The sequence below is a fragment of the Camarhynchus parvulus genome, chromosome 1A (assembly GCF_901933205.1).
Source record: "Camarhynchus parvulus chromosome 1A, STF_HiC, whole genome shotgun sequence".
In the NCBI taxonomy this organism is placed as follows: Eukaryota; Metazoa; Chordata; class Aves; order Passeriformes; family Thraupidae; genus Camarhynchus; species Camarhynchus parvulus.
In genome coordinates, this window is record NC_044586.1 from 65,114,308 (window position 1) to 65,140,625 (window position 26,318).

Sequence of the window (26,318 nt, forward strand, 5' to 3'; positions counted from 1 at the left end):
CTGAATTTGTCAAGCTTCATCTCCATTGCCTGGATCTTGTTATATACTTTTCTGCTAAATTAAAGAGTCAATGAATATCAGAAATTCTTCCCTCTGCAAGTATTAGACTCTGATCAAGTCGGTTAACTTCCCCTTATTAAGTTAAATAGCTTGAGATTCTCTCACTTTAATTACTGTACAAGCTCAGACTTTGCACTAAGTACCTGTTACAGCAATTCAAATCAATGAAAACCACTGGAAAAATATGAACTTACACGCTACAAAAATAAAACAGAATAAGAATAAAAGAAATCTTTCCTGACCATCCATCTTCTCATTTCTGAATAGAGGAAAGACAAAATGTGTGTCACACAAGAGAAATGACAATGGTGACAATAAATGACATAAGGAAGTTTACTGTGTACCCAAACTAAAGAAAGGATAATCAAAACCTAAGGAAAAGAAAGTGAAAAACTAAGGAAGAGAAGGTCAAAATGACAGGAAAAAAACATAGAGAAAATAATAGTGTTTTCAGTTCATGAATATTCTCCTCCAGCTTATGACACAATTCTATACCAATGAGTAAAATTTCCTGAGAAGTGTGTGTTTTGTAGAAGTAACATTAAAAGGTACTAGTGTGCAAAAAGGAAAAATGCAACACTGAGAGAAATTTTAATAAGTGAAATATTTTTTCATTCTATCTAATAAATACATTTAAAAAAGCTGAAAATAGTGGGATGATTCAACGAAACTCAAGTTTTGTATGCCTTCAAGGTCTTCTGATGGATAGATAGATAGATAGACAGATAGACAGATGAAACTTAGATCAACAAACCTAAAATCAATGCACTAATTGTAGTGAAATGGAGCACATCTCTGAGTTATTCAAGCTAGAATGGATAAACAGATATGATTACTTAGCTACTGTTGTCTTGGTACCATTAGTCATATTTTTCATAGCTTTGGTCTACAAAGCAGCAATATATTTTCATGAAATCCTAAAATCATTCCAAATACTTTTGATTTATAATCACTCAAATCTTGCTATGGGATAAATATTTGAGCTACATGTTTTAATTTGAGTTTCATGAGTGCTTTTCTTTCAATTTGTGCCCATTATTGTTGGAATGGATAAAGAAGGAGAGTGCCTGGGTTACCAGGAGATACTGCAAATCAGAGACAAACAATTATGTCTGAAGAGCACATCATCACAGGGTGACAACCTTGGTGAATCCTAGTAGGGCAATGGATGTCAGGTGCTGGTTTTGCCATAGCTGCATCCAGAGTCCACAGAAATTAGTGGGAAATTTTGAGAAGTTCTGGTTTGGGGGTTTAGCTATTGGAAATTGCCAAACAAGCCCAAACATCTAGATTCGTTTAATGTGATAAATCACAAACCAGATTCATTTAATCTGATACCTCACAAACCAGAATTTACAACACAGTGAGCTAGGGCAGAGCAAACCACTCAAAATCCCTCAAAATTCAGAGCCAGCTGAATTTTGGCACCCATGAGCAGCATAGAAGTCCTTGATGGAGTTTTTCAGTGGCTTTAGTGTGTGTCTGGAGCAACATCAAACCCCACATTTGAACCTGGATAACATTGGCACTATGGTAATGAGGCTCGACGAGCATCTGGGCAGCGATTTGGCTCACGGAAAAGGAAGGTTGGTAGTGAGCAGCCTCAAATGGCTGACCTCGTTTTGACATGCACATTACAAGCCATCATCAAATTTGACTGTAACTAAGTGCCAGGGGCTTCCAACAAGCTGCTCTGAGGTTGTTCATTTGGAGTCCAAAATGAACAACTTTGATATGGCTCATTCCTGCAGTACCACATGTTTTCAAAGCACTAACATGATTTGTAGGAAATTTAAAACTGTGCACAGTTGATCACACAGACTGGACTTCCTCCACTCTGTCAAGTAGAATGATTTGTCCAGAGAGAAGATGTTGGACAAGGTTTGAAGGGAAGCTGCTGGTGTTCAAAAGACAGACTTACAGGGTTTCATCGGCTCATTCTCTTCCAGTATTTGATTTAAGACCTTCCTACATCAAACACTAATCAGCAAAAATTGTAACATCTGGATTTAATAGTTAACTATATATTCAAGACTGCTCTTTATTTTCCATCCCTGAGACCCTTTGGTATTGTCCCTAGGTGAGAAGAGCAGCAAGATTAACGCATAACATGGCACTAGAAACTGCTGTTGGAAAACAACAGGAATAATCTAGATAATGCACCGAGAAGATATTTCTATATGTTTTGTGACTGGTGAAAACACACAGATGTGTGATTTTACTTCTATAGAAAAACAGGAGTGTGTTTTTACATAAACTTTGAAGAAGATTGGAGGATATCTGACACACAATAAACTGGCTTTGAAAAGAGTCAGTATTCACCTAATTGCATTGCATTTAGCAGTGCAAGGTAAATTATGTTCAATTTAAACTACATGAAGCTGCTTCTTCATTTTGAGCTGGGATAGTAAAGACAAATTCCAGGGGCTGCTGTAAGAAGGTGGCATAAATTCTTTTATTATATGAGTACATGACACTAGGCTTCCTAAATAGTACTAGATGTGAATATGGGGGCAAATGAATCAAACTCAAAGATCACATTTGGCTTCAGATTTAGACTTTAAATATTGCAAGTATAGAAGTAATTCCATTAAATGTGTTCCCATCCCAGCCAGGGGAGAAGCATTTGGTAAAGTCAGTTCATTTTATGTGGGTACAATGGCATTTTAGATACCCATAGTGGGGTGAGAAATGTATACCTAAGAGTGGAAACTTCATCTCACATTGAATCCTTATCAAAATTTTGCCACAAACCAGAATGCATCATTTACATTAGTGCTTTCACTGTACACAGACAGGAATAATAACAATAACAATAACAATTATTATTATTATTAATAATAATAATAATAATGGCAACAATAACAATTCTTATGTGCATTGTTAAATTAGGGAACAGATTTGTCTAGCACATAAAGATTATTTGTAGGCTGTTTTCAAACAAGTTTAGCCCTGACACAGAGATAAGTTCAGTTTTTCTGTACAAAACGCTCTCTGGACTGTCATGTTTTCTTTGCAGCTATGCTAAGCCCAAAGGATGCAGATATTAAATCTGTCTTTGCTGCTAATTTGGTTTTCCACTTTGGGTCCATCCTACCCATATCTCTTACATCTACCATATGTCCATGACCCCAAATGCAAAAGACCTGCAGTAATAAAAATTATTATTAATAACAGTAGGCAGTGGAGAGGTTAACATCAGGGGAGATTTTGGTCAGAAACTGTGCAGCACTGGTTTCAGCTTAAAAGAGAATAAATTTCCCATATAATAAGCTGTATTAGCAACAAAAAAAAAAAAATCAAGTAAACATTCATAGATCATGGCTGAACTATGATAATGTAGAGTTGAGAAAATATGGTCTAGTCTGCTTAAAAATCTGGCCATGCTGCTGTGCACTCGCAAGTTTCTCAAGCAGGAAATGATGGAAAGCTCCACTGATCTCAAATAACTCAATTGTTTTTCTTTTCTAATCAAATATCTTCATAGTGAGGGACCAAAAATGCATCATTCAGCATGCAATGTGGATGTGAAAGCATGAAATATGGCACTTCACTGTTAATGTAATATTAAAGATTAAAAATGTTTATTACCTGTTATTCTTCTCTTAATTGTTTTGTGTGGAGAAAAATAGAAGTTGCTGCTTTAATGCATAAAACCCCCACAATGTGCATTCATAGCAGAGAGCAAAGTGTTGGGGCTATGAAAATTATGTAAATGATGAATTCCAGTGAAAGAACTTTCAAACCCTTAGGGTCTTCAAACAGCATTAATTCAAGAAATTAGATACAAAATTTAACTTTTTCATGCTAATAATGATTTCATAAGGAAAAACTCGTTAGTAAAGGTGACAAATATGAAGTTCTATTCAACATTTAAATTCAGGAATCTTAGTATGCGCCCCTGGGATATATTTACTCAGCCAATGACTCTGATGTTATTAAGTAATTTATTTGAGAAAGTCTCCATTCATGAGTTTACATAAGAACAATATCAGGTTTACAAAGGCTTGTGTTGTCAGTTTAGCAAATACCTAATTCACAATGACTTTTGCTTAAGATTTTCATTAGGTTGTTCAATATTGTTTGATCATTTAATGTCAGCTTCAGAAGATCATAATTTTCCCTATATGAAAAGAGGAAATTAAAAGGAGAAATAAATTAAAAAGTGTGAACTAAACTTAAATTTAAATCAGTTTTGCCACAAAAGAGAGGAGAACAGTGTCAGCACTTGTGATTGTACTTTGCTTGGGTATAAACTATCCCCACTTAGCAATTTAATGTTTTGCTGTGGTATATTTCTATGCCAGCAATACCAAAAATATATTGAAACATGCTGAACATATCAACATTGAAATGTTGCATTATGGTTCCATTTTTCAGGACTGATCAGTCATGTGACAGTCTCAATTTCTGGCAGCATTAGTTAGGGGGTTCATTAATTAGATAGGAAGCAAAAACCATCCCAAATCTCTCAATTTCTATGGCTGTTTGTGCCCTAATCTATTGACTCCAGCCAGTATTGAGGCAATGTGCAAATGTAACCAAAAATGACAATTCCTGGAAGTCAAGGAGCAGAGAGAAATAGCACAAGATCTGAAAATGAGGATGGTCAAAATAATCAACAGAATATTTGTCTTTCTACAGAAAATGCTGGTTCATCAAAGCAGAACAATTTCCCAGAAATGAGGAGATTTTACTCAACTTTCTAATGAAATACAGGCAAGCCTTGAAATCTTCATTTTCTCTTGGCTAGATCATTCACCATCACTCCTCAGAGAGCTCCCTGGTCCCCAGGCCCCTCACAGGGCTATGCTGGAGGAGCTTTGATACAATAATTGTTTGATATCACTGCTGGTTCCTGTTACAATCTGCCTCCATCACTTTTTCTCCTCCTCAGAACGGCTCTTGCTCTTCCATCACCCTGGTTCCTACATTCAGATGTCTTTCCACCCTTGTCTCTTCAGCTTATTCAGTCTAAACTAGGAACACATCAGCCTTGGTGTTTCCATGTGAGAGCTTCTATTTGAGCTCCAAGGCTTGTCTCTATCCCTTCATTGCCCATCCTAAGACAGCTGAATCTTAAAGCACAACCTGCCTGGGTGCTAAATCTTTTACTCTGCACCTACAGCTGGCCAGGAAGAAAATAATATCCAAATAGAAGCCCACATTACAGCAATTATTAAATTATGTCACATTTGACTGGAGTATGAAGCACCTGGAGGTTCTGATTGAGACATGGGAAGGCAAAAGTCTTTTTCTGGCAACAGATCCTGTGAGAAATGAAAATAGGATGTACAAATAAAACATGCAATGACTGCCTTGTCTGTGACCCACCTTTTAACTTCTGTTCTTAACTGAATACATATAGAATGAGAGGGAGCAGGCAGGCCAAGTTAGATTTGATCATGTTTATTAACTCTTGTCATTCAGTTGTAACTACATTTGTGTGTTCTCTGGCAGAGTGGTTCTCTGACATTTTAAGGACTTATGAAAGGCAGAAGGGCTCTAATCTGTATAAAAATAATCTCCGCTGGTAAATTGGATAGTCACAGGACAGGAGTGGGTACTCTAAGAGAAATCACAAAGCCTGAAAGGTAATGATCTTGGAAAGGACTTGCAAAGTAGGAACTCTCAAGAGGAAATCAAAAGTACTTATTGGAAAACTGTGAATAGAGGAGATGAGAAATGATACAGAATTAGGCACAGATTCATAAGTAGGATGTTGAAACTATGAAATTATTTTACTGGATCAGTACTAAGGTTCAATTTGTGTAAGGGAGAGAAGGCAGCTAGAGATGATTTCATATACGGACAGGAGAGACAAGAGGGATTTGGCAGCATAATCTCTGAAAGAAAGTTAATAAGGGGAAGTATCTGGAAGTAAAAAAAAAATCACTATATGCTGTGCTTCCAGATAGGTTACCATTCACCAGGAAATATTAATTTCCATGTGATTAGTGCTGAAAAATAAAAACAGGAAACAGGAAACAGAGATGGAATGGGTTAATGCTTTTGTAATAAAACCCCTTCACACATTTAGGAGGATTGGTTTCTTTTTCTCCAGAAACACCACCACCTGAAGTTTTTGCTATTAAAGCATTAGGTAAAACTGAAGTTTGCAGCACAAACAGGAGTAGAAGGACTGGTTTCATAGAAGTTATAAGAGTACAGGAAAACAATGTAATCTGCATAATGTGGGTACCTACAGGGCTTGCAGAAAGAGGTAAAGACTCATAATTCCCTTTCCTTCTTCAAGGCTAAGGATTAACTGTTCATGGTACTGGTGGCTTTTGCTACCTTCCTGCTAATATCTTTAATAGCACACATTTAAAATGAAGTCTTTTTGATGGCTCTCGAACTTTAGTTGGATGCAATGCTAGTGAGAGAAGATGTTTTCTCATATTTATAAGTGATCTCATCCTTATGCTATTCCAACTGGACTGTAAAGAGCTGCTCCTCAGACTCAAGGAGGAAGGATTGACTCAAGTGCAGGAAATTGAGGAACAAGGTCTGACACACTTCTCTTCACAACAAACCCAATTAAAAGTGCTACTTTAGCATAAGACTTGAACCAGAATCAGCTCCAGCAAGTAATGACCTCTCAATCTGTAACTCATTAAAAAACCCAAACTAGAAGAAATAATATTTATCCATTGGATGAAATTACCAAGTATTTCCCAGCAAAAGTAATCCCAAACATCGTTAGACCAGTTTCCCTTACTGGATCAATCAATTGATCTGTCTATATTTATATCTATGTATATATAAATATACACATACCCTCCTAAAAAGGGTGCTGAGGTTTCCAGTAAAGAACACAGCAGTTATTTACAGAAATATGATGTAACCTGGGTGATTAGGGGACGTTATTAAAGGAAACTAGGTATGATTTATAGCAGCAAATAAATAAGACAAAATTTGTTTAACATACCTCAGCATTAAGCATCTCATGCATTAATTGTCTCCAAAGTCTGTTCCATTTGTTATCTAACAAGGTATGCTCCATTATTATTTCTATCCAGTTCATTGCTTCATTCTATCTGTTCTTTCAAAATTAGCTTGTCTAATCAGAAACTGCTTTGGCTGGTAGTTCATTTCATATAAAAAGGAGGAATTCTTGTTTACTGAGAAAGTAATTGGATTATAATTTTGAAAAGAAAGAAATATAGATTGCAATAAATTATTTTGTAAAAAAATACATGGGAGTGTGAAACCCAAGACAAATTAAAAGCTCTAATGAATGAAAAGGCTATAAATAGAACATGCAACTGGAAAGAATAATTCATCATTGTAACTTACCTACTCCTTGTTATTCTGTTGAAAAGAGCTGAATATCTAAGGAAAGAAGAAAAAAATGTATTTATTAAATGGTGATCAAGAAAATATTTATATTAGCTGTCACTTTTCTTCTAGCTCTTTAGCTCTTGTAAATGTTATTAAACCTTTATTACAGAAAGAAAAAGTAAAATTTAACCACGTTTGGGAGTACACAATTCCATTTCAGTTATTTATTAAATTCTGTTGATAAGTTTGCATGATCATAGGTAGTCTAAACTAAAGTTGGATACATTACTTTGTTGCTTGCATCAGTATACATTTAAGTGAAAACAAGAAAAGGCAGAAATTATATTCAAAACACTGACCAATATACTGGGGCTGTTTATAGAGCTGGTCCATCATGTATATTTTATTGCTTATCAACATTTCAATTAATATCAAACTGTAGGACTTTTTTCTTTTTTTTCCTTACTACCTAAAAATATTTTTTTTGCTAATCCTGCTCCTTTTGTGCATGTGTGTTTTAAATTTTTTTACCTAAAAGAAGTAAAACAATGAGTATTAAAGATATGAGAAGTAATGGACATGAGCTAGGAAAATTGTGTAAAGGAAAATAAAACATACAAAAGAATGTGTGACATTGTAGCAAATCAAATTTAGAAGTTAGAATATACATAATATAATATAATATAATATAATATAATATAATATAATATAATATAATATAATATAATATAATATAATATACTATTACATGCAGTAAAAAAATCGAGTGATCTAAAATTCTGAAGTACTAGAAAAAACGTGTACTCTCAGCTCTCACCTCTTCAGCTGATTAACACCTTGAGTTCTTTCTGTTTGTAGATCTAACAAAAAATTACAAAATTAAATTACATACACTAAAGTATGTGAGCTAAATTGTTATAGATTTACATTTATTTAGCCTGATTTTATTTATCTGAAAATCATTCAGGTTTTCCTTTATTTTGAATTGCATTTATGATACCAATTCAAGCTTTGATCTTAAATTACACTTTTGGGGCCTGAAGTAATAACAATTTTGGATTACAAGGATCCAGTTCTTATCTACATACCAAACAGGTTGTTTATAGTGCAGTTTGTTCAGTGAGTATACTCAAATTTAGCGCAGGGAGATTGATAAAGGTAATCAGCAAATACCATATTGGCTTAGAATAAAGATGAAAGCAAAATGCACCTGACTCAGTAAAGATAGGAGTTAAATGCCAGATTATCCACATAAATGTGTCAGTAAGAGGAATTTCATGCATGACAGATGCTAGAATGGGCATTAAAATGGTCAGGACAAAAATCATTAAGTGCCCCAATAATGCACACTGGGCTAAAGCAAGTGTAGGATGTCACAGGAAAATTCCCACCAACTTCAAAAAGTTATTTCCATGCTCAAAGTTGGGCATTTATGTGAATGAGATAAAAACATTAGGCAGGTTATTAATACTCACTTGAGGTGTCTACTCTATGTTTAGAAAGCAAAACCTTATCATGCTACCAACACCATGAAACTCAAAAGGTGTCATGAAATGACTGGATGGAATTTTATTTCTTTCAAAGAAAAATGTAGCTGCAGAGGATGATAGCCATAACCGAGGTCCTACACAGGCCTTGCCCATCACAGCTGCAAGGAAAGAAAATTATTGATGTACTGAGAGGTAGGTGCTGTTACTATTCCTTTGGTGACTGATGTGGAGCTTCATTGAAGAAAATGATATTATAGAATCACAGAATGGTTTGGGGTGGAAAGGACTTTTAAAATTCATCTGCTCCAACTCCTTTGCAATGAGCAGGGACACCTTCAACTGGATCAGGCTGCTCAGAGCCCACAGCAGCCTGGCCTTGAATGTTTCCAGGGATGGCATTATCCCACCTGAGAAAAGAAGTTTTGGTACCTGAACCAATGGCTACTTAGGAGAACGTAGGGATTGAATAACATTTGGATATGAGCAACATAGAAAAATCAATGTTGTTCAGTCAATATGAAATATTTAAAGCAGAGAATTTCCATTCATTAATCTAAATAAAAAGTAGCCTTTGTATTTAGGTACCTGCTCTCCAGATTCAGATCATATGGGGAAGAAGTTTGACATTGATGTAGAGACTCTCAGGCTGCCCCAGTCATAAGCTTTAGGTTTCTGATTTAGGACAGGGAAAGCATAATCCTACTTGAATATGCAGTCCATGAAAATCCTCAGCTAAACATTGGTGACAGGAAGTCCCAAAATGCAAAGTAAACTGTGACAAATGTCAAAAATGTTTGGAATTTTGCTGTTTGTGTTAAAATGATCCAAGCTGAGCATGCCAAAAGCAAGGGTGAAACTACCAAGGATTTTATTACTGAAAAGGTAATATAAACCTAAGAAATATTGGCATATGTTTTCTAGACTGGTGGGGTTTTTTTTATATTTTTATGTTTGGGTATACATTGTTGTGGCTTGAAAATCTCCCAAAATTAAATCTTCTGGTGTGGTGCCTGTGTGTTGTTGCCTTGATTAGTTAAGTGAGCCATGAACCAAAAGTCCTTTTTCCTCCACCACTGGCTGTTCACTTCATGTGTATCCATTTCTTGTCTTTCCCATTTGCCTCCTGTCTGTCTGCTGTGTTCTTTCAACTCCTGCAGGGTCCCTCTCCTTCCTTGCCTGCCCACACAGAACCAGGCTCTCAAAAGGGCTCTTCAATACCACCATAATGAAGGTTAAACCAAGATAAATAAAAACCCCCACAAACCATCTGTGAGCTGATTCCTGTGGTGCAGTCCCACTCTTCGACCGACTCACATCAGAAATCAGATGAGAGCATAATTTACATATTTAAAAAATTTAAATTAGATCAATTTTTTTAAACTTGGATAATATGAGACGCTGAGGATTCCTTGAACAACAGCTCTACAACAAATAGATCTGTCTGCCTACTACATTCAAAAAATTGATTTTCTTTTCCTGAATGGAAACATTTATTTGAAAAAAATGAATTAAATTTGTGACACACTCTGTTAGCGTTCTGCATCTGATTCTGAGGTTTTAGAATCTTTTAAATCAATAATAAAACCATTTTAATTTGGCTTAACTTTGTAGGGCATGTGTACTTGTAATTTTCAAAGATTATGAGATAAGGAAGTGGTCCAGGACTAAGTCCTCTGAGTCATCTGACTTCTCATTTGTCTGTTTTGGGCTTCTCAGTTTGTCTGATCTGAAAATTCCTGGGTTTGAATCGACCTTCACAGTTCAGACAAACAGAGTCAGACTTTTGCTCCGAACTGTCTGAGACCACCAGTATGTGAAGAAAAATCATCATGTTATTATAAAATAACAGATACAGTCCAATAACAAATCCGGAGATTTAAACCTGTAAAGCTTGGGGCTATAACCACTACCTCACCAGTGAGCTCTGTAATATCCCCATTCCCATATCTCCTTCCTCAACAATTTATTCCTACTCCAGATGAGCTTTAAGAAATTCTTCAGCAGCACTAAAAGCTTCATGCAGTTCAGGTTAGCTACTCTGGGCTACAGGTATTTCAAGATAACCACTAGGTGTTGGCACCAGAGCTATTTATTGGTGCCTGAAATCCCTTTCCCTTCAAGAGTTCAGGTATTTCAAGATAACCTCTTTGAGCTGGCACCATAGTTATTTACTGATGCCTGAAATCCCTTTCCCTTTGAGAGTTCCTTCACAACAACCCCATGCAGCACCAGTGACACAAGAGGACATGGTCTCAAGCTGCACCAGGGGAGGTTCAGGTTGGACATCAGGAAAAATTTCTTCACCGAAATGGTGGTCAAGCACTGGGAAAAGTTGCCCAGGGAAGTGGTGGATTCACTATCTCCTTGGGATTGTCCAAGAAATGACTCAACATGGCACTAAGTGCTATGGTTTAGTTGACACAGTGGTGTTTGCTCAAAGGTTGGGCTCGATGATCTCAGGGATATTTTCCAACCTTTAGTCTATGACTCGAAGATGCTCTGTAACATCAGCATAGTGATGATAACTCCAACTGAGATAGTCTGGTTACTTTTGGCTATCAGAGCTCAATGATTGAGAATCTTCGATTCAATTTAGTCACTCAATTACATAATTCTTGGAATTGCAGGGAAAAAAATAGGGTGGAAGGAACCTCCTGAAATCATCTGGTCCAATGCTCACATGTTGCTGCCAGTAAATGAAGGTTCTTTGATAAACTTCCACAGAATTTGACTCTAAGCACATTTGTCACCCCTTGTAAATGCAAATTGAAATGTGTTAAACTATCCCGATGGTGATTTAAGAGTATTTGCCTCTTTTTACAAGAGTGCAGTGTGCAGAAGATCAGATTACATGGGTCAGCTGGCCAGAAGTGTGTCAGCCACGTGCAGTCCCCTGGACACAGGCAGTCACATCAGCCTGTCCACAGCCAGCACCCAGGAAGCCCAGGGATGAGTTCTCAGGCTGCACACAAGACAATTCATACTGCTAATAATCCATAGCTAGAGGTAAAGGTTAAATGCTGACCATTATTGGGATACAGTCCTTTATACCTCACTTAACTAATTGAATTTGTTTAATTAACAATTTACACACCTGGAGAGAAATATAAAATCTATTGTGCTGTTTGGCATTCTGCCTAAATTGGAAATTACCTATACATCCTCTAGTCCATATTAAATGGGATTTACTTTGGACACAATCGCTGTTAACAATTAGATAGGGATATTTTTTTTTTTGAGCTCCATTTTCTAGACTCATAAATTTCACAATTTTCTAGACTCTGATAAATAAACTCTGGTAAATTTTTTTATCCTTACAAACACCTGAAATTAAATGAAATCCAGAAAAGTTAGATGAAAGTATTTTTATTATTGATTTTAAACTGTGCTTCTCTGTGCATAACGTAAATTTTCACCCAGATACAAAAACGAGAGACAGAAACTTGCCAGCCTATTTCACATTCAAAGCAGACACACCAGAGTCACAAAACCAGACTGTTTTGCCTGTAACTGGAAGGCTGAAGAGCAAAATCTCATTAAGATTGGTATATGGAAGGAGGTTTACAAGCCATGCATATCCATGAACAGGTTAGTTTAAATGCCTGAGAAATAGATGGCTTTTCAAATATGTGGCTGACAGTCATGGGTTCAGAAATACAAACTAAGATGAACTAAAAACTTGATACTCAGAAATAGATCTGTCTGGGAAGTGGTGTTATGGAGAAATGAATCTGCATTCCAGGAAGGCTGCTTCTTAAAACCAGTTCTGATCTTCCCATGGTTTGGTAACACGGGTTTATCCCTGGCATCCTGGTGGATTTGGGTCTGATGCATGTGTTCTCACACAGCACCTCTGAAAATCTGATTTGCATGAAGTAATGCTTGCCTAAGGTATTTAAAAGATTTGTCAACAGGAGGAATATTACTGCTGAAGGAATATTCAAAAGGCTTAGGCTTTCATGCAGTGCACTCCGTAAAATCACACTTGCTCATGAAAGTAAAGCACATCTTTGCAGTGGTTATTTCCAACAGCAAGTAGTTGGTGCCATTTTCAGATTTTGTTTAGTTACAATTTTCTGCTATATACATATTATTTGCCCCTCTTACTTGCTAAACCTTCCCAATGCCGGGTAACTGCATACATGCAGAGGACAGGGTGGAAACAGAACTTACCCTTGATGTTTGCTGCCAGCCCTTAGACTTTTCCTGAAACCTAGGAGGAAAAAAACCCAAGACTAGGTTCTAACAGCCTTGGTTTTATAGTTTGGACTGGTATCTCATGGGTATTTACTCGATAATTCATCTGAAAAATGAAGAATTACCTTACTGAATGAATCTCTAAGCAGGTAATTGTTGGTCTGTATCCTCTGGTAAGACCACATTGGCCTTGACTGGATACTGAAAATAGCATAGATGTATGAAGTAATTTATTTAATTATTAATTCAAGGTTGGAACGCTAATAGAAAAATCAACACAAGCTACTGCTATGAAGATATTAAGTAATCAAAATATTCTGGTTTTATACCGAATAAGTTCCTAATAAACACCACACAGACCAAATATAGAAGAACAAAAGACACAAAATCATTGCAAATTAAGTCCATTTTTCATTAACTTTGTCACATATGAACTCAGGTATGTTTGAACTTCACAGTCATTGTAGTGCATTTGAAAAATAATACTGCAAAAATTTCCATGACTTCAATAGAATCTCTATTGTATTAGTAAGTGAACTCTCCATGGCCAAAATAATATCTGTAAATACCCATGAATTTTAACCCAAAACGTGGCAACCTGGCACGATTAAAATCTTTAGATTCTCAAAGAGCAACATGACTAAAGCAGGACTGTAGCTTTGAGTGGCACCTCACTGGTTTCATTTGCCAGTATTGTTATTTTCCAAGGTAATATTTGATTTACAAGAAAAATGCTTTTAAGTCCCACAGTAAGTCCTACAATGTATCCACAAGTATAAAACCCTCAAATTGCCATCATTTGTCAAATACTAAAGCCATACCTGAGACTATTCAGTGGCAAAGTAGGAATCTAATGATGTCAGCAGGGAGGAGGGAGGTTAGATTTATAGAGGTTTTAGAGGTGATTCCTCTTGTCTCTGCTCCCTTGTCCCTCTTCTGACTCCCTTTAATTCAGCACTTTGACCACAGTAATACAGTTAAGCTTCAGTTTATGGCACAGATGCCTCATAAGTCCAGTCTCCATGATTTCATTGAAAGCTCTCTCACGTTAGTAATTTGCATTGATTTTAAATTCCAAATTATTGTGAAGAGGTTGAAATGCAGAGCTTTAATGTTAACCCAACTCTCTCCTTACACTACTCTTTCCCTCACAAACTGTCATGGTTTTTCCCTTGCTTACACAATAATTGCCATTTTTTTTTTCTAATTGGCTGTAGCTAAGGTTCAGACACAGAAGGAAGGCATTTCTGGATGGAAATAATAATGAATGCAACCTGGATTTGAAATAAATTAGACATGACTGTGAACAACACTTTATGGATGGGTGATTACTCCAAACTAATGCTTTCTATTTTTGTTTACTTAATATAATTCCAAGTTATAAAATAAAAAGTAAAAAAACCTTAGGTGGTCATTCACAGACTGTGGTCAGGGGAGTATCCTAGCACAGAACTGTTTTAGTCAGCGTTGTCCAAGAGCTGTGGAGTGCCAGATGCAAAAATCTGATAGTCCTCAATAAGCTAACGGTTGTTTTTAGTGGTTAACTTCATTTTGTAAAGATCCTAGCTCAAGTACAGTCAAGGTTTTGTCTACCATTTGTTTCAAGAGTCTGGATCAGATCCTTAAATCAGAGCCAAATGTGAATAAAAGCAGTAAATTCTTTGGCAATAAATCCTCAGTAAACTGCATTACTCAAAGATGGGACCTGCTGGAACATCTTCATAACATTCTTTTGCCTTCCTTCCCCTCATGTGCAGCATATTGCAGTAATCAATTAACATGATGGAATATTCCTGTGCTGAGACCTTCTTGTAACTCCCATATGGTCAGAATTTAATCCTAATAGCATAGGTTTTTGTTTTTTTTTTCTTCAGGAGCTGAACTCATCCTGTGCATTATTGATTATGGAAAACTAATATTTCAGAGTGATATTGTTGTTTTCAACTTGTTGGTGTTGAATATTTGGAGAAGTTAGTTACTCGGACAGGACTGAGCATTGTTCATCTGCATGCAAACCACCAAAGTGGACAAGCAGAAATGGAGGTTCCAACTTTTGCACTTGAAAATAGCCTTGCTGTACCTCTTTAGAGCAAACATATAAGCAAAGTTGTTGACCTCTTGATCTTGTTTAAATAATTTACTCTTGCCCGCCCATCTCAACTCACCCTTTGTTTGCCTTTGTAACTCAAAAGATTGATTCCACTGTAACAAAGTAGGAAATTCTGGCTTATAACCTGATCGACCTTGGTTCATACAAAGAAAGGACAGTAGCTTATCTTTTGTCTCTTTCTGATTTTAAGGGCCCGCTAGAAGAGTTTAAAAATGTTGCAGGAAGTCATAACTGGAGGTTTGTCTGAGTGCATTCACCATGGTTATAAAGTTGAATTTCTAGAGGATCACAACTCTGCAACCAGTAACATCAAAGCTCCCTGACCAAATTCCTCTGTAGGAGTTGTAGAAATTGAATTTAATGTACTTAGTATACAACAGTCTTTTAATAAAACTTATTACAAACAAATTCTGATTATTTTTTAAAGTTTAATATCAAATTGGCCTTTAGGTTTTTTCCTATATTGAGCAACAAAATACAACACAATCCCTACTGTTCTTTCTGAATAGATATGGGGAGGTGGAGAAATTGCTTGGTCCATGTATATTCCAGCAGAGGGTGGCAGTACACTACCACACTCCCACAGTAAAGGAAAAGTTGTGCAGTAATATTTATGCCTTCTGTCTTCAAGGGAAGAATACATCCAGCAGATGAATATGTTTTGGGAGATGGGAGATGGGAATTGGACTGGGAAAGTAATCCCCAAATCACTCCAGTGACCTTGCTCAATCCACTCAATCTCCATCTCTCTTTCATCTGAAATATTTTTCTTCCGTAATTACCATCAGCTGATGACTACAAACCGTGATAAAGCTACCAAGAATAATTGCCTACAAGAATGAATATGGATGTCTGAAAATGGGAATCTCTCCTGATTAACTGATGATACCAGAACCATTACCTTCATCACTAACAGCAGAACAGTCACCAACAGCGTTAAGCAGGATAAACTCTGGAAGGCAAAAAGGGGCACTCTGTGGCAGGAAGGATTTCCATGGCACTATGGACATGCTAATGGTCTCCTGCTTTTCCTCAGTCCAGTTTTGCTGCTTTGTTAGTAGAGTATTCTTCAAAATTTGAAAGAACTTGTCATCTCTTCAGCAGAATGTGGATTTCTCTGTTACTGTCTTAAACTTCCCTTCAGTTTTATTTTCTTAAATCCCTTTTATTATTTTTTTTAATAGAAAGCAGTTGAAAAATTGTTCACAGGCCAGCAAAAGAGGCAGGGTGTATTTTTTTCCTTTTGGAAAAATCTTCTAGTTGACAGAAAAAGTGGCAACTGGTGCAGCCTGCTTTAAATTACTGCAGTAAAAATACTTTAACACATTGTCAAACTTCAGACCTTGGTGACTCAAGTTTCTATATTTTTTGGATGTGAAGAAATTTCAGTGTAAGAAGAAATCAGTGCATAATAGAAAGGAATACTCCTTCATTATGCAAATAATGAAAAATTATTTGTATACAGAGCATGATTTCTTTAATGCGCTTTTATTTCCCCTCAAGAATTTAAACCAAAGGATTATGCAGGTCAAGAAGAACTTGAAGAACAAAAGCCATTCATGATCAAGCTCTCAATATGGACTTATATTAGTAAAAACATTTGAATAACATTTTTATAATAGTAATCTAAGTAGCTTATGTTAACTTCTCTAGTAACCAAAGCCAAGAATAATTTTTGTGCATTCTTTCAGTAGACATTCATTATTTAAATATGTAAAATATGGAGGCAGTGTTCTGGAACTTCTTTTTATTAAGAGGAAAGAAGCTGGAAATGATGCCAGGAAATTTAGGTGAGGAATGGCATGCTTCTTGGCAAAAATAAGAGATTTTTTCAGAGAATTAAGGGAATTAAATATTTCCAGTCAAAATGGTTGTCAATAATAATTCCTTATCTTTATCTACCTTAGTGAATTTCAAAGTGTTTGAGACACTTAAAAGTAACCTTTTCACCTGTGAGTAGCTTCCTCTATAACTTCTTGTAACATCCCCAGCTATTCCTACAGGAGGTGACATGATTTTCAGCAGGGTTTTTAACCAGCAATTAACAAGCATAAAGTGATGAAATATGAAAAAAAGACAACCCAAAAACCAAACCAGGGTGATCAGAAGCTCAAAAACATTGTCTGGTTATCATTAAGATTACTTTATGTATCAATTTAGGGTTCTTTGGGGGAGGGGGAAACAGTATGTGCAGTGCTGGAGTCCTTAATGGCTCCTCTACACTATTGAACCCCACCTGGCTAATAGAAAAACCTTGTAGCAAAATTTCATTGAAGAATAAACAGGACTATAGGAGAAAAAAGAATTTTTTAGAACATTCATTTAAACGAAATAAAAAATAACTGGGAAAGAGTGAGAGTTTCTTGAGAAGAACCAGCTTGTCTTATAGCAGAATAGATTAAAAATCTGTTTCACTCATATAACTCTGAAAACTCATGATTGAAAACTCTAGCCTTGAGAAGTTACAATACATCATGAGAAAAAGGTGAGTCAACGTGTAATGTTTCAATTATAGGGTTCTCAGGAGTACACAGGTGGTATAATAAATAAGGTCATGGTCTTTCCATCAGCAGTATCCCTGGTATGTCTGCAGTTGCCTTGAATGGGAAGCAATAATATTTTTGGTTGTTAAAAGTCCAAAGTTCAGAGGAGATCAATCTAATATTCTGAAAGGTAAATAATGATTTGTTGTGTAATGAGTTCTTATGGTATTTATATGATCTGGTCTGTGTGGTGGTCATCTGGACCGTGGGGGTGATAAATATATTGGCAATATATTTTTAAAGATATTCTCCCCCCATCCAATAGCATTATTATTTCAAACAAGTGGTTCTAAACACAGATTTTTTTTTCCTCCCCATTCTTGACCTTCTTGCAATAGATCAACAAATTGAATAGGTTCTCAGTAGGGCTACACACCAAACCTGCTAGATTTTGCCCTGACCTGAGAGTTTGTGGAGTTGATTTTATTCCCAGCTTTGCCATCATCCTTACTTGTCAGGCTATTCTCCTCATCTTTCCACATCTGTATTCTGCCTCTACAGCTTTTATTCCCTGCTTTGCTTTATCTGTTTAGACAAGAGCTCCTACAGGCTCTTGTCTTTTGCTGCTGTTGTGGCTTTGGCCTGAGCCAAAGCTAATATTCAGAGCCTTGAAAGGAAATTTCCATTAGGAATTACAAATGATTGTAAGTTCAGGTGATTCCTTGATTTCTTCAGCTCATGTGCATCCGTTACTAATGACATGCTGACCAACACAATTAGTAACGAATGTGAAATGTGTTACTGATGTGACAGAGCATTTTCTGGCACAAAATATATTCAAGAGTGGACTGTACTCCAAAGGGATAGGAATGTGACTTTTAAGGGCCCTACAATTAAAGAATCACCTCGAGAAGACATCTGCTTGACTAGAAAGATAGGAATAGACTGAGGAAGGAAGTGCTAGAGAATCTTCATTTTCCATTCCTATCTCAGATTTCTTTATTTCCTAGGCACTGAGCAAATTCCAATAGGGAAATCACCCATAGTAGGGGAGTAGCAAAACTGGCATTGCAGGAGCACAATCTCACTTTAGGCATAAACAGCCTAACAAGGAGTTCTGCACTGGTGGTTCAGTCTAAGAGTCTGCAGGTCACTTATCCAAGGGATTCCAGGCAGGAGGGGCTCAGTGTCCATGGCTATCCATGCACTGTGGTGATCTATTTTATCTTCCTTTTCTGGTGTCTTCTGCCTCTGTAACTCTGATGTTAAAAATGGCAAATTCCTTGAAGTACCACCCTCTACTTTCTTATTAGTAGCTCTGTAGTAAACCTCTGGAACATGACTGCTCCTGTCCTTTAGTGGACATTACACAAAGATAAACTACTCCCAGAAGGTTTGTAGTAGGACATGCAACAACTTCAAGGGAAAACAACAACGTCATTTCAATTCTTTAACTTTCAAAATAGTAAATACAAGATGCATAGGATTTTCAACCTCCCCATACCTAATCAATTCCTAGCAAATGTAGTTTTCACATTATTTTGAGGATATTTTCAATGTATTCAGATACATTTATCTCTCAGGTTACTCATTGAATACACACACCTGATACAGATTATTATTGAGGGAGCCTTATTATCTTTTTCATTTCCTGATCTTGTGCAATAAAATTCCTAACCTTAATGTTGTATTAATGCAATTTTTTTTTTTTACATTTTAGAATGTTATCCTAATTTTTGGGACTTATTTATTTAAGCTAATAGTATTGACAGATCCTTTTACCTCTAAGGCTCTTCTCTACTGAGTTAGCAAATGAGAGGGTGCTTTTAATCACCTATTTAAAGCTAGAAGAGTATCCTGAGAGCTAATTGCTGTTATATCATCATTCAGGACAAAGGAAAAACAACATTATTTTGTAATCATTGATCTTCTATATCATTAAATCCAAAATATTCTTAATTAGGCAGAGAACTAGGCATGGTTAATACAACTGTGTGGCACTATCAGATTTTGCAGCTACTCTTCCCCTGCCTTGCCTGCTGCAGAAGGGGAGCAAGCTCTTTTGTTCAATGAAAAATGCCCATCAAAACTCAGAGAAAGCCAACAGAGATGGTGTTGTCCAACTTTATCTACCTGTCATTAAGATTTTTGAAAAGAGACAAAAATGTTGCATTCCCTTTGACATAGTCTAAATCATTACAGATTTGTTGACACTCACACGGTTGCTTTGGTGGCAATAGAGGAAAGTTTTCAAAGTGGTTGTCAGACAAGAGGAAGATGTATTTGTGAGTGGAAAAGACAAAAGGGAAAATAGATTTACAGAATATACAGAGAGTTGCTTTCATTTATTTTTTTTCCCCTTTGTGTGTTTTTTTTAAACTAAGAAGTGCCGCATGCTCTATAGACATGTATGAGACAAATACAAGCAAACTGCTCATAAAATTCCATTTTTAAAAATTTCTGTGCCAGGAACACCTTCCTCATCACAGGACCGTTAATTTAATCTGGTTGACAGCTGTGGAAAATAACCTATGTATTTAAGCAGCAAAAACAGAGATAGGAGCATTCACATAATGAAATCTATTTTCTATTTGAATCTAAAATCTAAGTGCTGTCCCTTTAAAGGAGACCTTGCTACCTTGATAAAGAAAACTAATGACGTGGCCTTTCTGGGGCTAGTCACATAATAGCCATGGTGACAAGGACCTCTATCACAGAATAAAGCAGAAGATAAATGAGATTTTTATAATATCCATTTCACCCATTGTTCACAAGTGTCATGCGATACAGCTTCTATTTATCATGAGATAGTAGATACTGGGCACTATTTGTAAAGGAAACCTAAATTACAACATTGTGTTATTAAAAGCCTGTAAATACTCTTTAGTCCTTCCCCTTCATTTTGTAACTGTGCCAAAACAAGTGGGTTTTGTTTTATTATTATTATTATGTTTTATTTATTTAAAGGACCTAAAGGACATTTCTTGTATTCATATTGGATGTCCACACAGCTTTTAGAAATAAAATGAGAATACATGTTTCAGTCAGCTTGCCTGAAAACTTGTCCCACCTGCCCCAAAAAGAAGGATATTTCACCTAGACTTCCTCCTCTCTCAGCTCTCTAAATCTCTTTACAGAATCACAGAACCACAGAATTGGCCAGGTTGGAAGGGGCCACAGGGGCTCATCTGGTCCAACCTCCTTGCCCATGCAAGATTATCCCAGAGCACAGGGCACAGGGATGTGTCCAGACACTTCTGGAACATCTCCAGTGAGGGAGACTCCACAGCCTCTCTGCACAACCTGCTCCAGTGCTTGGTCACTGCACAGAACAGAAATTCTTCCTCATGTTCAGGTGGAGCTTCCTGGGCATCAGTTTCTTCCTGGGTATTGATTTCTGCCCTTTGAATCTTGTCCAATTGCTCAGCACCACCGAGCAGAGCCTGGATCCATCCTCTGACACCTCACTGCAGATACTGAGAGACATGAGGTCCCCTCTCAGCTGCCTCTTCTTGAACTTGAGCAGTCCAAGCTCCCTCAGCCTTTCCTTATCAGAGAGATGCTCCAGTGCCTTCATCACCTTTGTCACTCTCCACTGGACCTGTTCCAGGAACTCCATGTCTCTCTTGTCCTGAGAAGCCCAGAACTGGACAGAGCACTCCAGATGTGCATCACCAGGGCTGAGCAGAGGGGCAGGGTCACCTCCCTCAGCCTGCTGGCAATGCTCTTCCTAATGCACCTCAGGATACCATTGGTCTTTTTGGCTACAAAGGCTCCTGAACATCTTGGTGCCTCCAGGAGCCCCAGGTCAGCCCCCAGCCTGTACTGGTGCCCACCTGGAGTTCCTGGCTGAGATCCACTTACTTATTATATCTATCTGACCTCCAAGACATAAGCCTTCAAAGATAATGTTAACTTGCATGCAAATAAAGCATATGGTGATATTCAGTCTGTTGGAATTCACACACATCAACAGCCTGAAACAGTGAGCCAGAAATCTGAGCCCCCCCAGTTTTAGCTTAATCTGTGGGAGGAGCTGTACTGATACTCCAGTATCAATGATATTATTCAGACATTGATTATTATTCTGGTGAACAGAATGGGGCTTGGCCCACTTCATTTCAAAGGGAGAGCAGCACTGGGGAATGAAATGTGGAAGAAAAGAAGTTCAGAAACAAAGGATGTAGGGAGAAAGAGGTGGTGAGGTGAAAGAGCAGCCAAGAGGAAAGATGTGTATTATGGTTATAACAGCAGCTAAATGTAACAGTTTACACTGTGCCAGATTTTCCCCTTGGTCAGAGTGACAATGAAAAGAAGCTTCTGTGAAAAACAGGGATGGTTTATACCCCAGTCTATTGACCCAGTTTCAAAATTTGATGTTCCCTCTCATCTGAATGGCCATGCTTTGCCCCTGGGGCTTTTCTAAACCCCTGGCACGTTGCAGGAGGTGCTGAATTTATTTCTTGTGCACTTTCCATTCAAATAAATGGTTGGAAAAGTTGTGTAAGATTTTGATTGCTGTTTCAAAGGATGAAAGGGTCTGTATAATTTACAACCTGTGCAGCTTTACTCCTCTATGGTCACCTCTGGGGTGCCAGGCAGGCCAGCAAACTATCAGCAAACAGTTTTGTGCACAAGTTGAGAGGAAGGGAAAAATTCTAGTCATGGATATTGGCACAAATCCACTCTCATGAAAACTCCCACTAAATCTTTAATGTCCAGGGAGAACACCTGAAAAAGCCTATGCTTAAAACACTGACTTGCAAATTGGATCCTCAATTTAGCTACAAATTTCCATTGTGACCAAAGGAATTGTGCTTGATTTGTATGTCTCTGCTTCTCTAGAAAGAGTATAAAGCTTTCTGCTTCCTATTTGAAGCTGCAAGCTCTTGGCAGTTAGGGGTGGAAAATATTTTGCCCAAATAAAATACCTATAAAGATAATAGCAATAGCTGTCTCTCAGCTGTCTCTCTGCTTTTCATCTGCAGATATTAATGCAGTCTGCAAAGTATCATTATCTTAATTTATAAAAGCAGAAACTGAGGCACAGGAAGGGAAAATTACATGTCCAAGGTCATGACAGGAACATCAGTCTGATCTCCCAAGTCCCTCATTTCTGTGCTTTACTATGTCCCACAATGATGTCTTCCTGGGACACATGGAGTAATAGTGATGATAATGAGCACACAGATATCTCCTTTGAAAGGTCCCATCATATATCTGCCTGCATGCAACTCAATTTATACACCTTGGAAGGATGAAGGCTGAGTCAATATAGCATTAATGCAATACCCTGATGGCTGTTAGCTTCAAAGACATCTTTTTCATGAGAAACAAGACTTTGAAAGGAGAGCAGTCACGATGCACATAAGTGCCAACTTTTAAATTATGATCAAAGCTGAAAAGTGGTGTAAAGTTGTCAAGAGACCTATATATTGGTTTGTAGACTGTATTTACTAGATCTATTGTTTCATGCATGGTGTTTCTAGCCTGCACATTCTAGTGATAGGTTAGAAGAGGAATTGTCTGTTTTTGCTCTTGGGACATGAAATGGAACAAAGGACAGTGATGCAGTTCAGATGTTATAATGAACAGAAGAGACTTAAATAAGTTCCTAGTACTGACCTAGACTTACAGAGAGTCACCACTCTGTCAGTGGTGTGAGATTCCTGACTACCTTTTGGATCTGGGCCATAATATTGTAAGCCAGAAGTGCCTTTTTTTGTCCACTGCATCATCTTCTGTCTCAGCCTTTCACACCTTTAAAACTTCCCATATCCCCTTAGAATTCTTGGGTTTAGGTAAAATAGACCTGGAAAAATTTATACATAGCCATCATTACTCTTTGGGATCTTCCCAGAAGAACTAAAACTAGCCAAAGAACTGCAATTGAGATTTTTGTAGGTATTATATTGTCCTTCTGAGCGGTTTCTGTCCCTCTGGGAGCTGTGTCATCTGTGGTTTCAGTGGACAGCCTTTACTCCTTTGCTGAGGTTTTAATGGAGACTCCCAATACAATCTAAAGCAGAGCAGAACTCCCCGAAAACTCTGCTTGTTATCTCACTCTAATTTGATAACAAGTCGCTGTTGATGAACAACTCAAATGATTTTGCCCCTTCCCTCTCCTAATTTTCCCAGTGAGAACATCACATAAAGCAATGTCAAAAACAGTACAAAAAGTCAAAAGATCTGCTTTCAAATGCTTCCCCTTTGTCCCTGAACCTTTCCACCCCTGGTGGGTGGCATCTAGATTGCTTTGACACAATTTCTGCGTGGTGAATTCATGCCAACATTTGTAAGTACCTAGATGAGTGTGTTTCCATTAAATAGTTCCTAGAGAATGGGAGATATTGCAGGGGTTGTCTTCAGCAGCTGGGCCTTGGAGCTCCTTAAGACTGTCCAGAAGGAGAAACAAATAGGAGGGATGAGATCAGAGCCCTGCAGAGTTACAGGGAAAAGCAGGATCTGCCACTTGGCCTGTCATAAGCTGGGTAAGGAAAGAGGATGATGGAAAGAACATCTGGGACTGACTTAGGAGAAGCAATTAGGAGCTGTTTAGATTTTTGAGGATCATTATTTAAAACAAAGTGACCAACAGAAGGTGCTACAAGAAAGACTGTGATTACTAATGATGCTCCATCATCAGTAAGTCTGAAAAGTTACAGCTGGGGGATGCCTCCATTAGATGAACATTCATTAATGTTTAATATCTGAATCATAACCCCACAGGAGCAAGAACCATCCCATGTGCAGTGTATGTTTTCTTGAACTTGCCCCAATAACAAATATATCATATAAATAATTTTTCCTGTATGTTCATACTGCAAAGTGTTCCGAGAACAAAAAAAGTTAGGGGTAGTACTGCATGCTTGAAGGCTCTCAGATAGTGTGTTAGGTGTGGTGTAGCAGATGAATGGAATGGGAGTTTTCCAAGAAAAAACTTCCCGGGGAAAAAAATCACAACTAAAATTTTCTGCAACTTTTATCTAAGACAGTTTGGAAGACCTTGCCATAGTCAAAAATACAACACCAGGAATTGAAAATTATATTTGCCTTTAAAGGAAATCAAGATGTTTAGGCATTATATTTTGTTACCCAGTGAGACTTTCATAACTTTCATGCCAATCACCAAGAGACAATACAAAGAAAATATTATTTGCTTCTAGACAATACATATTTTAGTGGTTTATGACTAATTATAAACCTGGAAAGGTGCTGTATGTGACACTGCTGAAGCTTATTCATCACAACAATGTCAGAGAAAGCAATTTCTGGAAATGTAGTTTGTTATTTGGTTTGTCTAGAGTTATAAAGTGGAATAGAGAACAATTTCAGACCCCCTTCAGTTTGCACCAATTTCTGCTGAACACAGAAGAAATAGCATTATGATTTGCATGTGCAATACAGCCTGAAAAGCTTCTTGGCAGGTCATGATCTCTACTGCTTTGGGGCTGTTATGGCATCCAAATGATCGATTTTAAAGTTACTTCTTGTACTCTCTACTCTACAGCAGGAGAACACTGTGCAGTTTCCTCTGTGGTCACAAGGTAGACAGGAGTTATTGGTCTTTCAGAGTGCACTATTGGTGTTATAAAACATTGCACATTGATATTTCAAGGCAAAGAAACTGGAAGGTTGCCTGGAGAATATTTAGTGTTATCTGCATGTGACACTTGTCTCCATGGGTGACTTAATGGGATCTGAACAGTGAAAAATGCCAATCACTTATTTTAAAATTTTAAAAGTTTAATAGTAATAAAATGGTTATAAAAATAGTAATATAATTAGAGTAATAAAAATTTGGACAATTAGGATTTAGGACAATACAAGGCAATCAGAAGAAAGAGTTATGGACAGTCCAGGTATCTTTTTTGGGCAGTACAAGCCTGAAAAAGGACCCACGTTAACAAAGGATTAACCCTTAAAAACAATAACCTGTTGCATATTCATACATCTCATCCATGATGCATAAATTCCATTCAAACACAGGATTCTGTCTGGTCAGTGTCAACTTCTTCCTCTGAATCCTAATGACATCTTCAGAACTGAGTGAGGTGGGAAGAACTTGATAAAAGGGCAATAAATTCTTTTTCTCTGAAAGATTCAGGTGTCCTGTGGCTGCTATCTTGCTGTGAGTCCTCTCTTAAAAAAAGCATCCTACATAGCATAGTTTCTATTTTAACATAATGTTATAACCTAAAACTATATTTAACACACTACTTAAGAAAATTAATACAGCCTAACTTTTGAACACAACACATATAATATTCATTTTAATATTTGCAGAAAGCCAATCATAAAATACGCATTTTTCACATGAACACAGGATGATGAGAGCTGAGAACACAAACTGCCCTGACAGGAGGTGTCAAGGCCCAGCTCTCTGTGTGCTGCAGCCACAGAATCTCAGCATGGCTCGGGCTGGAAGGGACCTTAAATTTCCATCTTCCCTGCTGTGGACACTCCAATGTCTCCATGGGGAATAGTGCAGGGCTTATTTCCACACACTCAGTAAATTAAAGAAATGTGCACAGGAAAGGGGAAGAAATGAAACCAGAATTCAGATGTAATTTTGTTTGAGATCATCACAATTAAGTTCGAAGACACATTGCAAGATGCTTATTAAAGTGCAGTAAGAGAGAAAGAGCTCTTTCTGCACAGGGGTTGATCCTGAGTGTCTTTTCAAAACTGACA

General features: G+C 37.3%; 1 protein-coding gene across 1 annotated transcript in view; it reads right to left on the minus strand.

Moving 5' to 3' along the window:
* The window catches only part of CELF2 (CUGBP Elav-like family member 2), a 549,003-nt gene that overhangs the window by 444,177 nt on the left and 78,508 nt on the right, over positions 1-26,318 (minus strand). The window contains exon 2 of the mRNA XM_030959792.1: positions 7,360-7,395. The gene's annotated coding sequence lies outside the window, so the exon portion shown is untranslated. The remainder of the gene's footprint in view (positions 1-7,359; positions 7,396-26,318) is intronic.